Here is a 12,771-nt window from a genome sequence, read left to right on the forward strand (position 1 = left end):
ACACGATTCAGTTTATAGACTTTATGGCAGACAGTTACAGTAAGTGTTCATCCGGTATCACACCACGTGTGCGTCATACAAGTGGGTATAGCTGCAATGTTTTTCTCTCCAGGCCCAGCTGACTGCGCCTTTTCTCTTTGCTTACCCCAGACTGGCGTTCCCTTTTTTTGTGATACGGCCAGAGGGCGTGTGGCGCGTGCTAATAATAGCGCATTTGGAACGGCGTGCGTAAGGAGGCGGGCAGTCGGTGTGTGTCCCAGTGCCATCGCTGACGCAGCTCACCTGCGCTGCCTGGTGTTTACAGCCTGGTGCCTGCTGCTTGCTACGGTATCTGGCAGTCGCGTCTCCCACCAGGTACTGCAACTGCCACTTGTTGTCTCTCTCTTGTAAACCCCTCTACACTAATGAAATACCCTGTCCATCAATCGAACAGTGCCATTCTGTGTGACGATTCACTGTGTAAATGACAACATTTATTTAGAAAAGACTGTTTTTCAGTTGTGTGTTCCACGAAGCGACCGTGTCTCTCCGTTGTAGACTAAAAACTGTGGACAGTTAGTTGAAATAAATCAGATAATTTGCGAGAAGATAGATGACACTAGAGAAATTTTCGATGGAATTCCACAAGGCTCAATGTTTGGTCCGTTACTGTTCCTCACACACCAAGTTTACGAAGGGGCGTAGATCTGTCCAACATTTTACAAATGTCCAGTTCTGAAAAAGAGGGAGTATTGCTTTAATATCTGTGTTTTGTTTTGTGAATGGAACGATGTAGGTCCAAGATCTTTGAGATTTTCATGTAACATTTCTGGAAGCTTGCATTGACACTCAGTTCTGAAAGTGTGGCTTAGCAGAAAAATGTAAAGCCCACTTCAAACACAAGAGCACAATTCTCACTGTTTGACCTGACGCTTACACGTAGCGGTTCCCATTGTTACTGACGAAAAGAAATCGAGGAGTAACATGGAATAAGCCAGATTATTGAGGCAGCGCATCTGATGTGGGGAAAGTGGCCAATGGAATTTCACAACGTTCATTGTTCACTCTGCTATTAGTTCTTGCCCACTAAGTTTTCATGCGGCGTGCATATGCCTAACATTTCACAAACGCTGCAAAGATATCAATACAAGGTTTTCGTTGAGTAACAATGTACAGTTTGGGAAAATTAAATTTGGCGGGGGGGGGGGAATTGGAAATTTGTGGTAAGTTCCTATTTGACCAAACCGCTGAGGTCATCGGTCCCTCGACTTACACACTACTTAATCTAACTTAAATTAACTTACGCCAAGGACAAAACACAAATCGACGCCCGAAGCAGGACTCGACCCTCGGACGGGTGGAGCCGCGCGAACGGTGGTAAAAGGCGCCTGAGACCGCGTGGCTACCTCGCGCGCCCAGGGGGATAAGTGGGGGGGGGGGGGGGGGAGTGAATTGTTTTGCTTCACTTAAATGCTTGTAGCTTTTTCCTGAAGTAAGACCTTGAAGCAAGTATGTAGCTTTGTGATTAGAATGATATATTTGGAATACCCTGAAAAAGAGGGATATTTTCAGATAACTGGAGGTCTGCACAGATACGGCCATGGATATCAGCTTTAATAACTACTTTGCGAATAAAATCCTGCCCTTTTATGCACATTTTCTTGTAAATCTTCAAATATTAGCTATAAAAACATCTTTGTAGGCCTAGAAGACAGTATCAGTACTAAGAATTTTGTCCATTTGTGTTATATGAGGATGATAATGATAATTTTTAAGTCACTATTGTTACCCATTTGAGATGATGTGTCACTATGTTGGTTTTGACGCACACTGTTGTAAAGAGGGTAGATGCTTTGTTGTCATCTGCAATGGCTAAAGGTGCCGACATGCCCTTCTTCCTGTTTGTCCCCATACTTACATGCAAACCCTGATTCCGGTGTATTGCAGCTGCCTTACTTCTGATTGACTCCTGTTTCGTCTACAGTGTAACAGGTACCGTACGCAATTAGGATAAGCTGCCACAAAGCTGCCTCAAGGGTCTTCTAGGGCACTATATGCACTGTAAACTTCGCTTCATGGTCTAACATTTTTTTTATGTACCACTAACGTCACAAATAATGCGCAGCACAAAATATACCAACGACCCTCTTACATATATATACAAATACAAAATTCAAAATCTATTACATTGACAAGTATATTATGTTAACATGATTTCATGCTGTTGAATTGAAGTACATCTGACATTAAACAGTATGCAGTAAGTGACAACAACTTCTAGCCCCATTCGACTGGCCAATTGTTCCGAAGAACATTTCACAGTAATCCTAATAACCCCAGAAAGTTGCAAGTTGTGGAACGTATCAAGAATATGACAGGTTATATTGTACTACAATACGGTCATCATCGGTCTCTATGTTTTTAATCCGTAGAATGTAAATTACAAGCTATGTCTTGGGAAGACAAAACTTTAGGCTAGGGGAGTTTCAATGAAAAGAGCTCCGAAGTACAGAACAGGTTTAAACGACTAAGAAATTTAATATCAATGGATGCAAATGCGGATTACGACACTTGCGGAAGCGTATCTCTGACCTCTGTATGTAATGTTTGTCAGAGCTTGACATTTTTTGCCAAACAGCTGCATGCGACATATTACACTACTCGCCATTAAAATTGCTACACCACGAAGATGATGTGCTACAGACGCGAAATTTAACCGACAGGAAGGAGATGCTGTGATATGCAAATGATTAGCTTTTCAGAGCATTCACACAAGGTTGGCGCCGGTGGCGACAACTACAACGTGCTGACATGAGGAAAGTTTCCAACCGATTTCTCATACACAAACAGCAGTTGACCGGCGATGCCTGGTGAAACGTTGTTGTGATGAGTACCATCATGTTTCCGACTTTGATAAAGGTCGGATTGTAGCCAATCGCGATTGCGGTTTATCGTATCGCGACATTGCTGCTCGCGTTGGTCGAGAGCCAATGACTTTTAGCAGAACATGGAATCGGTGGGTTCAGGAGGGTAACATGGAACGCCGTGCTGGATCCCAACGGCCTCGTATCACTAGCAGTCGAGATGACAGGCATCTTATCCGCATGGCTGTAACGGATCGTGCAACCACGTCTCGATCCCTGACTCAACAGATGGGGACGTTTGCAAGACAACAACCATCTGCAGGAACAGTTCGACGACGTTTGCAGCAGCATGGACTATCAGCTCGGAGACCGTGCCTGCGGTTACCCTTGACGCTGCATCACAGACAGGAGCGCCTGCGATGGTGTACTCAACGACGAACCTGGGTGCACCAATGGCAAAACGTAATTTTTTCGGATGAATCCACGTTCTGTTTACAGCATCATGATGGTCGCATCCGTGTTTGGCGACATCGCGGTGAACGCACATTGGAAGCGTGTATTCGTCATCGCCATACTGGCGTATTACCCGGCGTGATGGTACATAGTCTTTTCGTAAATGTTGTGGTCATCCTGTGGAAGAAAAGAAAACTTAGTAAGAGGCGATGTCACTTTGGAAACTGGATTGATGTTTGCACGAAAATGTTTTGTAATGGTTTCGTGCAAACATCAGTCAAGGTTCCAAAGTGACTTCGCCTCTTACTAAGTTTTCTCCTCTTCCACAGGGTGACCACAGCATTTACGAAAAGACTATGTAACATCAGTATGACCTTATTGTAAAGTTGTTTTGTAATGCCATTTAGCCTAAAGATGAGGTATTCCCTCGAAACATGTCGATAAATAAATAAGTAATGCAATGGTTGACAAAGTTTTTGACTGGTAGCGGTGATTTCAAAAAACCTTTTCATATTACTTGAGACAATCACGGTCCGAAAATAGTCAAAATGGCTTCAAACTGAAGGTAACAGTTTTTTGAAAACTGTCGATGGGTCTGTTCCTGACAAAAGAATCCTGGTGTTTGGCTGAGAGGTTGAAAAGAAACGGAGAAAATCGTGTGTGAAAAGGGGACGTCATATGGACGGTACATCTGACAATCGTTCGAAACAATTCAAATAGCTGTACACCATACAGTTGATTTCGGGAGCCAAGAAGAGGGGACGAATGTATATTCTGTTTTATTTGTTTTTCTCGCAGACAAAATTCAAAACACATATGAAAAACTGTTTTCTGGATTGAAAAATGAGATGCCTGGATGGTCATTGAAAACTACTGTGTAAGACTTCGAAATGGCTACAATTAGAGCTATGGAAACAGTGTTCCTCAGAACATCCCTTTCCGGTAGAACTTTGCAGTTCAACCAATGCTCATGTAAGAAGATAAAAGAGTGGGGATTAACGGACGAACACAGGGATAAAGAAGATGTCCAACTGTTTTGTCACATGTGTGCTGAAGTGGCACATCGTACACCGAACAATGTTGATGACTTTTTCATTGGTAATAATGGAGGAAATGCCCGATAGAGAAAAGGTCATGAAAATCACTGACTATATCGATAATCAATGGATGGAAAATCCTAGTAAACATGTTGAAATGTTTTCAAATGCTACCGAAGCTTGGCACAGGAAACTAAAATCCTCAATAAATCAAAAACATCGAAACGTATACCTTCTGATAAACAAGCTGAAGGGGGAAGAGTGAATGCTATATTTGACATTAAAGAAAATTCCGTTGGCATGCCTCATCAAAAAAGAATAAAAGGTACATGGATCTTGACAAAAGGCTGAAAGACATTATAAAAATATATACAACGGCTAAGGGGGTTTAAGAAGATGTTTACAATCTTTGGCTTTCTTACAAAAGAATGGGTGAAAAATTGTTCATAAAATCAGACAAGACACGTGATAATTTGCTGCAGTAATGCTTTCGAAAGAAAAAATATATAAATAAAAAAGCGAAATAAAAAATAAAACATTTGAACATGTCTATGAACTATGTGCATACCCAGTTCTCAGCCTGGATAAAATGTGAAATGTTCTTGTTACGAAATTGTTAGCACAGGCTTCTCCAATGTTGTGGCTTCATTCGACGTTCGGAAAATCAATGGCTAAAATATTTGTGGTCAGAAACACCATGTTGACGTCATGGCTCACAAACCACACGATCGGAAATCTACCGACACCATTTTATGGACTGTCCTTACCTGAACCCTCCCCCCTCCCCCGCCTCTGGCCAACAGGCTTGTCACTTTCTATATCAGTGACAGCTTAGCATTCACGACGTGTTTCCTGCGTAAACTCAAGCCCTCATGCAGTCTCCAGGAATAGCTAACTATCATTACTTAGTTGAGTAAACTAATTTGTTGTGGATAATGTTTGAAACAGTACTGCTCGAGTTCACTAACTGATTAGCAACGCCGAAAGCAGCAACGGCGAAAGATATTCACCAGACTTAAAAAAGACCGTATCCACACACACTCACACACACACACACACACACACACAAACAGATAATAGTATAGCTACTATACTAAAAAGAAAGTGTGCTAATGGTCAGTTTTTGAAATAGTAGCAGTTAGTGTACTTCTTTCAATTATTGAGAAAGAGCAACAAAATGATCTTTATTTAGATGGAATTATTTTATAGAAATTGGAATTCCTCATATTAAAGTCAATTATCTGAACTGTTTCTGGGCCTGCTGGTCTAGTGGGAAAGTGATGCTTGGAAACCGAGGAGTCACGTGATCGATTTCCGGTCGGACCACGGATCTTTCAGACTGCGTTTTAACCTAGCCCTCACCTCTCAACGATGTGAGGAGTCGCCAAAAATGACACATGGTTCGGGTTCGACGTTAAACTGTAGGTCGTCTCCTCAGGTTGGATAACTGAAGTAGAGTAGCGAATCGCAAGTCGCCGGAGTGACGCCCAAGTGAAAGACTTACGCGAGGCCATTGAGCCACACGTAATTATTATTATCTGAGTAAATAACGCACTAAGCGTTGACTCACTGGGCACTACTGTTTCTTCCCAGGCTGGTGCATGTTACTCACTTCTTGGTGGCCTCATCGAAGCATGACCCTCGGGCGATAGCGACTATTACATACTGAGGCCCCACAAACTGTTTACTTTTCGACGTCGATTTATTCTCCGCACTGGATAGGTGCTTTAGAATGAGTTTCGAAGCAGATAAACAGTTGGTATTTTCGTGAGCAGACAGATGCCCAATCGACAGCACTATTATCTCAGCTGGACCACCATGGATATACATATTCAACGAGGTCTTCAACCCTATCGAGTCTGGTATGAACAAACTTTGCGTATTGTGCTTTGCTCTGTACTGTTATCACAAGGTAGCTGGGAGTATTTCGTAGGAGGTGTTCACATTAATGAGGACCTTTTTCACAAAACTCAACATCTACAAAATTTGCAAAAATGTGTTATACACACACACACATTATATGGGGTGGTCCATTAATAGATACCGGGCCAAATATCTCACGAAATAAGCATCAAACGATAAAACTACAAAGAACGAAACTCGTCTAGTTTGAAGGGGGAAAACAGATTGCGCTATGGTTGGCCCGCTGGATGGCGCTGCCATAGGTCAAACGGATATCAACTACGTTTTTTAAATAGGAACCCCCATTTTTATTACATATTCGTGTAGTAATTAAAGAAATATGAATGTTGTAGTTGGACCACTTTTTTTCGCTTTGTGGTAGATGGCGCTGTAATAGTCACAAACGCGTAAGTACGTGATATCACGTAACATTACCGCATTCGGGAGGACGACGGTTCAATCCCGTCTCCGGCCATCCTGATTTAGGTTTTCCGTGATTTCCCTAAATCGCTTCTGGCAAATGCCGGGATGGTTCCTTTGAAAGGGCACGGCCGATTTCCTTCCCCATCCTTCCCTCACCCGAGCTTGCGCTCCGTCTCTAATGACCTCGTTGTCGACGGGACGTTAAACACTAATTTCCTCCTCCTCCTCCGTAACATTCCGCCACTGCGGACGGTATTTGCTTCGTGATACATTACCCGTGTTAAAATGGACCGTTTACCAATTGCGGAAAAGGTCTATATCGTGTTGATGTATGGCTATTGTGATCAAAATGCCCAACGGGCGTGTGATATGTATGCTGCTCGGTATCCTGGACGACATCATCCAAGTGTCCGGACCGTTTGCCGGATAGTTACGTTATTTAAGGAAACAGGAAATGTTTAGCTACATGTGAAACGTCTACCACGACCTACAATAAATGATGATGCCCAAGTAGGTACTTTAGCTGGTGTCGCGGCTAATCCGCACATCAGTAGCAGACAAATTGCACGAGAATCGGGAATCTCAAAAACGTTGGTGTTGAGGATGCTACATCAACATCGATTGCACCAGCACCATATTTCTATGCACCAGGAATTGCATGGTGACGACTTTGAAAGTCATGTACCGTTCTGCCACTGGGCACAAGAGAAATTACGGGACGATGACAGACTTCTTGCACGCGTTCTATTTAGCGACGAAGCGTCATTCACCAACAGCGGTAACGTAAACTGGCATAATATGCACTATTGGGCAACGGAAAATCCACGATGGCTACGACAAGTGGAACATCAGGGACTTGGCGGGTTATGTATGGTGCGGCATTATGGGAGGAAGGATAATTGGCCCCCATTTTATCGATGGCACTCTAAATGGTGCGATGTATGCTGATTTCCTACGTAATGTTCTACCGATGTTACTACAAGATGTTTCACTGCGTGGCAGAAAAGTACCTCCAACATGATGGATGTACGGCACACAGTTCGCGTGCGATTGAAGCGGTATTGAATAGCATATTTCATGACAGGTGAATTGGTCGTCGAAGCACCATACCATGGTCCCCACGTTCAACGGATCTGACGTCCCCGGATTTCTTTCTGTGGGGAAAGTTGAAGGATATTTGCTACCGTCATCTACCGATAACGACTGACAACATGCGTCAGCGCATTGTCAATGCATGTGCAAACATTACGGAAGGCGAACTACTCGCTGTTGAGAGGAATGTCGTTACACGTATTGCCAAGTGCATTGAGGTTGACGGACATCATTTTGAGTATTTATTGCATTAATGTGATATTTAAAGGTAATCACGCTGTAACAGCATCCGTTCTCAGAAAAGATAATTTGACACAGGTACATGTATCACATTGGAACAACCGAAATAAAATGTTCAAACGTACCTACGTTCTGTATTTTAATTTAAAAAACCTACATGTTACCAACTGTTCGTCTAAAATTGTGAGCCATATGTTTGTGACTATTACAGCGCCATCTATCACAAAGCGAAAAAAGAGGTCCAACTAAAACATTCATACGAGGGCAGTTTAATAAGTAATGCAACACATTTTTTTCTGAAACAGGGGTTATTTTATTCAGCATTGAAATACACCAGGTTATTCCCCAATCTTTTAGCTACACTTCAACGTAATCTCCATTCAATGCTACGGCCTTACGCCACCTTGAAATGAGGGCCTGTATGCCTGCACGGTACCATTCCACTGGTCGATGTCGGAGCCAACGTCGTACTGCATCAATAACTTCTTCATCATCCGCGTAGTGCCTCCCACGGATTGCGTCCTTCATTAGGCCAAACATACGGAAATCCGACGGTGCGAGATCGGGGCTGTAGGGAGCATGAGGAAGAACAGTCCACTGAAGTTTTGTGAGCTCCTCTCGGGTGCGAAGACTTGTGTGAGGTCTTGCGTTGTCATGAAGAAGGAGAAGTTCGTTCAGATTTTTGTGCCTACGAACACGCTGAAGTCGTTTCTTCAATTTCTGAAGAGTAGCACAATACACTTCAGAGTTGATCGTTTGACCATGGGGAAGGACATCGAACAGAATAACCCCTTCAGCGTCCCAGAAGACTGTAACCATGACTTTACCGGCTGAGGGTAGGGCTTTAAACTTTTTCTTGGTAGGGGAGTGGGTGTGGCGCCACTCCATTGATTGCCGTTTTGTTTCAGGTTCGAAGTGATGAACCCATGTTTCATCGCCTGTAACAATCTTTGACAAGAAATTGTCACCCTCAGCCACATGACGAGCAAGCAATTCCGCACAGATGGTTCTCCTTTGCTCTTTATGGTGTTCGGTTAGAAAACGAGGGACCCAGCGGGAACAAACCTTTGAATATCCCAACTGGTGAACAATTGTGACAGCACTACCAACAGAGATGTCAAGTTGAGCACTGAGTTGTTTGATGGTGATCCGTCGATCATCTCGAACGAGTGTGTTCGCACGCTCCGACATTGCAGGAGTCACAGCTGTGCACGGCCGGCCCGCACGCGGGAGATCAGACAGTCTTGCTTGACCTTGCGGCGATGATGACACACGCTTTGCCCAACGACTCACCGTGCTTTTGTCCACTGCCAGATCACCGTAGACATTCTGCAAGCGCCTATGAATATCTGAGATGCCCTGGTTTTCTGCCAAAAGAAACTCGATCACTGCCCGTTGTTTGCAACGCTCATCCGTTACAGACGCCATTTTAACAGCTCCGCACAGCGCTGCCACCTGTCGGAAGTCAATGAAACTATACGAGACGAAGCGGGAATGTTTGAAAATATTCCACAAGAAATTTCCGATTTTTTCAACCAAAATTGGCCGAGAAAAAAATGTGTTACATTACTTATTGAACTGCTCTCGTATTTCTTTATGTACTACACAAATATGTAATAATAATGGGGTTCCTATTGTTAAAAAACGCAGTTGATATCCGTTTGACCTATGGCAGCGCCATCTAGCGTGCCAACCATAGCGCCATCTGGTTTCCCCCTTCAAGCTAGACAAGTTCCGTTCTTTGTAGTTTTTTCGTTTGACGCCTATTTCGTGAGATATTTAGCCCGGCCAAGATCAATGGACCACCCTGTATATGTATATGTATTCGTGCACTTCAAAATGAGATGTACCCACTGTAGTTCAAGGATTTTTATGACAACATAATATTTGCCTGTTTAATCTTGTCCACAGAACTGCGAAATTTTTCTAAACTCGACAGGTACAAAATACGAGCTCTGCCAAATATGTACATCTATTGCTTGTGGTAGACATTTTAGTTTGGGCGAAGTAGCTCACTACCTCCAAATCAGGTGTCACACTTAAATGGCCCCCTGGTAGGGTATTAGATACCACGAAAAAAGCATTGACGAAACTTGAAACCACAACATTACCGTTACGCTATCGTCAGGTTTTGAGCCACCATTGTACCTGTATTGTTCTGGGCAAGGACTGGCATGTGTACGATTTCGGGACCAGTGGTAACAGATTAATAAATGGGCAGCTACCATTCAAAATATCTGAAGCCAGAGTTCTTTATATACAAAGAAACAAAGATAATGCCATCTGCAAAGTCGAATCAACATGCTTTTCCCCTCCGATCATTGTTGAAATGCAGAAAATCAACATAGATATTTTCAACGACATTGATGAATCATCCGTAAAAAATATAGACACGATGTGAGCGTCAAGGAGCTGACGATGTAAAGAAACTAAAAAATGGCTCTGAGCACTATGGGACTTAACATCTATGGCCATCAGTTTCCTAGAACTTGGAACTACTTAATCCTAACTAACCTAAGGATATCACACAACACCCAGTCATCACGAGGCAGAGAAAATCCCTGACCCCGCCGGGAATCGAACCCGGGAACCCGGCCGCGGGAAGCGAGGACGCTACGGCACGACCACGAGCTGCGGACTGTAAAGAAACTACAGAGATATTTTGCTACGCCATCAGAAGAATACCGAGAGTTCTATGGGGAGGCCAAAGAGTCTTGCGATGAAGATGACAACGAAAATAATGAAGTAAGTATGCTAATAAAAGAATATATTAAATTATTATTTGTTCAGTAGGTTAAAATACACTGAGGTGATACAAGTCACGGCATACCGATATGTATATACGTATACAGATGGCGGTGGTATTGCGTACGCGAGATGTAAACAGGCAGTTTATTGGCAGAGCTATCAATTGTACTAAGGTGATTCATGGGAGAACAGGTGCCAAGATGAGTAACGTAGGAGTAAATACCCTCGGAGTAGTGAAGCAACTCAAATCAATTAATAAAAGCAAGGCTTCTGGTCCAGACTGTATACCAATTAGGTTCCTTTCCTAGTATGCTGATGCATTAGCTCCATACTTAACAATCATATACAACCATTCGCTCGACGAAAGTTGCACAGGGCACACCAATATTCAAGAATAAATTACAGGCCCATATCGTTATCGTCGATATGCAGCAGGATTTTAGAACATATATTGTGTGCGAACATTATGAATTACCTCGAAGGAAACGGTCTATTGACACACAGTCAACATGGGTTTAGTAAACATCGTTCCTGTGAAACACAACTAGCTCTTTACTCACATGAAGTGCTGAGTGCTATTGACAAGGGATTTCAGATCGATTCCGTATACCTGGAAGGAACTCGTAAAACTTCGGTTACACGATAAATCAGTCTAATCTAAAAGCTGTAAATTAAACTAAATACCTAGGTATTACAATTATGAACAACTTAAATTGGAAAGAACACATAGAAAATGTTGTGGGGAAGGATAACCAAAGGCTGCGTTTTATTGGCAGGACACTTAGAAAGTGTAAGAAATCCACTAAGGAGACTGCCTACACTACGCTTGTCCGTCCTCTTTTAGAATACTGCTGCGCGGTGTGGGATCCTCACCAGATAGGACTGACGGAGTACTTTGAAAAGGTACAAAGAAAGGCAGCGCGTTTTGTATTATCGCGAAATATGGGAGAGCGTGTCACAGAAATGATGCAGGATTTGGGCTGGAAATCATTAAAAGAAAACCGTTTTTCGTTGCGACGGAATCTTCTCACGAAATTACCATCACCACCTTTCTCCTCCGAATGCGAAAATATTTTGCTAACACCGACCTACATATGGAGAAACGATCACCACGATAAAATAAGTAAAATCAGAGCTAGTACGGAAAGATATAGGTGTTCATTCTTTCCGCGCGCTATACGAGATTGGAATATTCGAGAATTGTGAAGGTGGTTCGATGAGCCCTCTGCAACGCACTTAAGTTGATTTGCAGAGTATCCATGTAGCTGTAGATGTAGATGTAGAACGTTTCCGACGTGATTATCACCGCACAACAGGAATTAACATATTTTGAACGCGGAATGGTAGTTAGAGATAGGTGCATGGGACATTCCATTTAGGAAATCCTTAGGGAATTCAGTATTCCGATATCCACACTGTCAAGAGTGTGCCGACTATACCAAATTTCAGGCGTTACCTCTCACTACGGACAATCCTGTGGCTGACTGCCTTCGCTTATGGACCGAGAGCAGTTGCGTTTGCGCACAATTGTCAGTGCTAACAGACAAGCAACACTGCTTGAAATAAACGCGAAGATAAATAAGGGACGTACGACGAACGTATCCGTTGGGGCAGTGGGGCGAAATTTGGCGTTAATGGGCTGCGGCAAGAGGCGATCGACGCCTTTGCTAACAGCACGACATCGCCCGCTGCGCCTCTCCCGTCTCCCGTACTCGTGACCGTATCGGTTGGATCCTAGACGACTGGAAAACCGTTGCCTGGTAAAATGAGTTCCGGTTTCAGTTGGTAAGACCCGATGGTAGGGTTCGAGTGTGGTGCAGACCCCATGAAGCCACGGACCCAAGTTGTCAACGAGGCAGTGTGCGAGCAGGTGGTGGCTTGATAATAGTGCGGGCTGTGTTCACATGGAGTGGACTGGGTCCTCTGGCCCAGCTGCCATTTGGAGACCATTTGTAGCCATTCATCAACGTCATGTTCCCAAACGACAGTGGAATTCTTATGGATGACGCTGGTCCGTCATAGATAGCCTTCCG

At 43.5% G+C, this 12,771-nt stretch overlaps 1 protein-coding gene across 1 annotated transcript in view; it reads left to right on the plus strand.

The window, feature by feature from the left end:
- The first annotated feature begins 258 nt into the window (after positions 1-258).
- LOC126235248 (glutamate receptor ionotropic, kainate 2-like) overlaps positions 259-12,771 on the plus strand; it is a 309,725-nt gene continuing 297,212 nt past the window's right edge. The window contains exon 1 of the mRNA XM_049943979.1: positions 259-354. The gene's annotated coding sequence lies outside the window, so the exon portion shown is untranslated. The remainder of the gene's footprint in view (positions 355-12,771) is intronic.

The sequence above is a fragment of the Schistocerca nitens genome, chromosome 2, assembly GCF_023898315.1.
Source record: "Schistocerca nitens isolate TAMUIC-IGC-003100 chromosome 2, iqSchNite1.1, whole genome shotgun sequence".
NCBI classification, from domain to species: Eukaryota; Metazoa; Arthropoda; class Insecta; order Orthoptera; family Acrididae; genus Schistocerca; species Schistocerca nitens.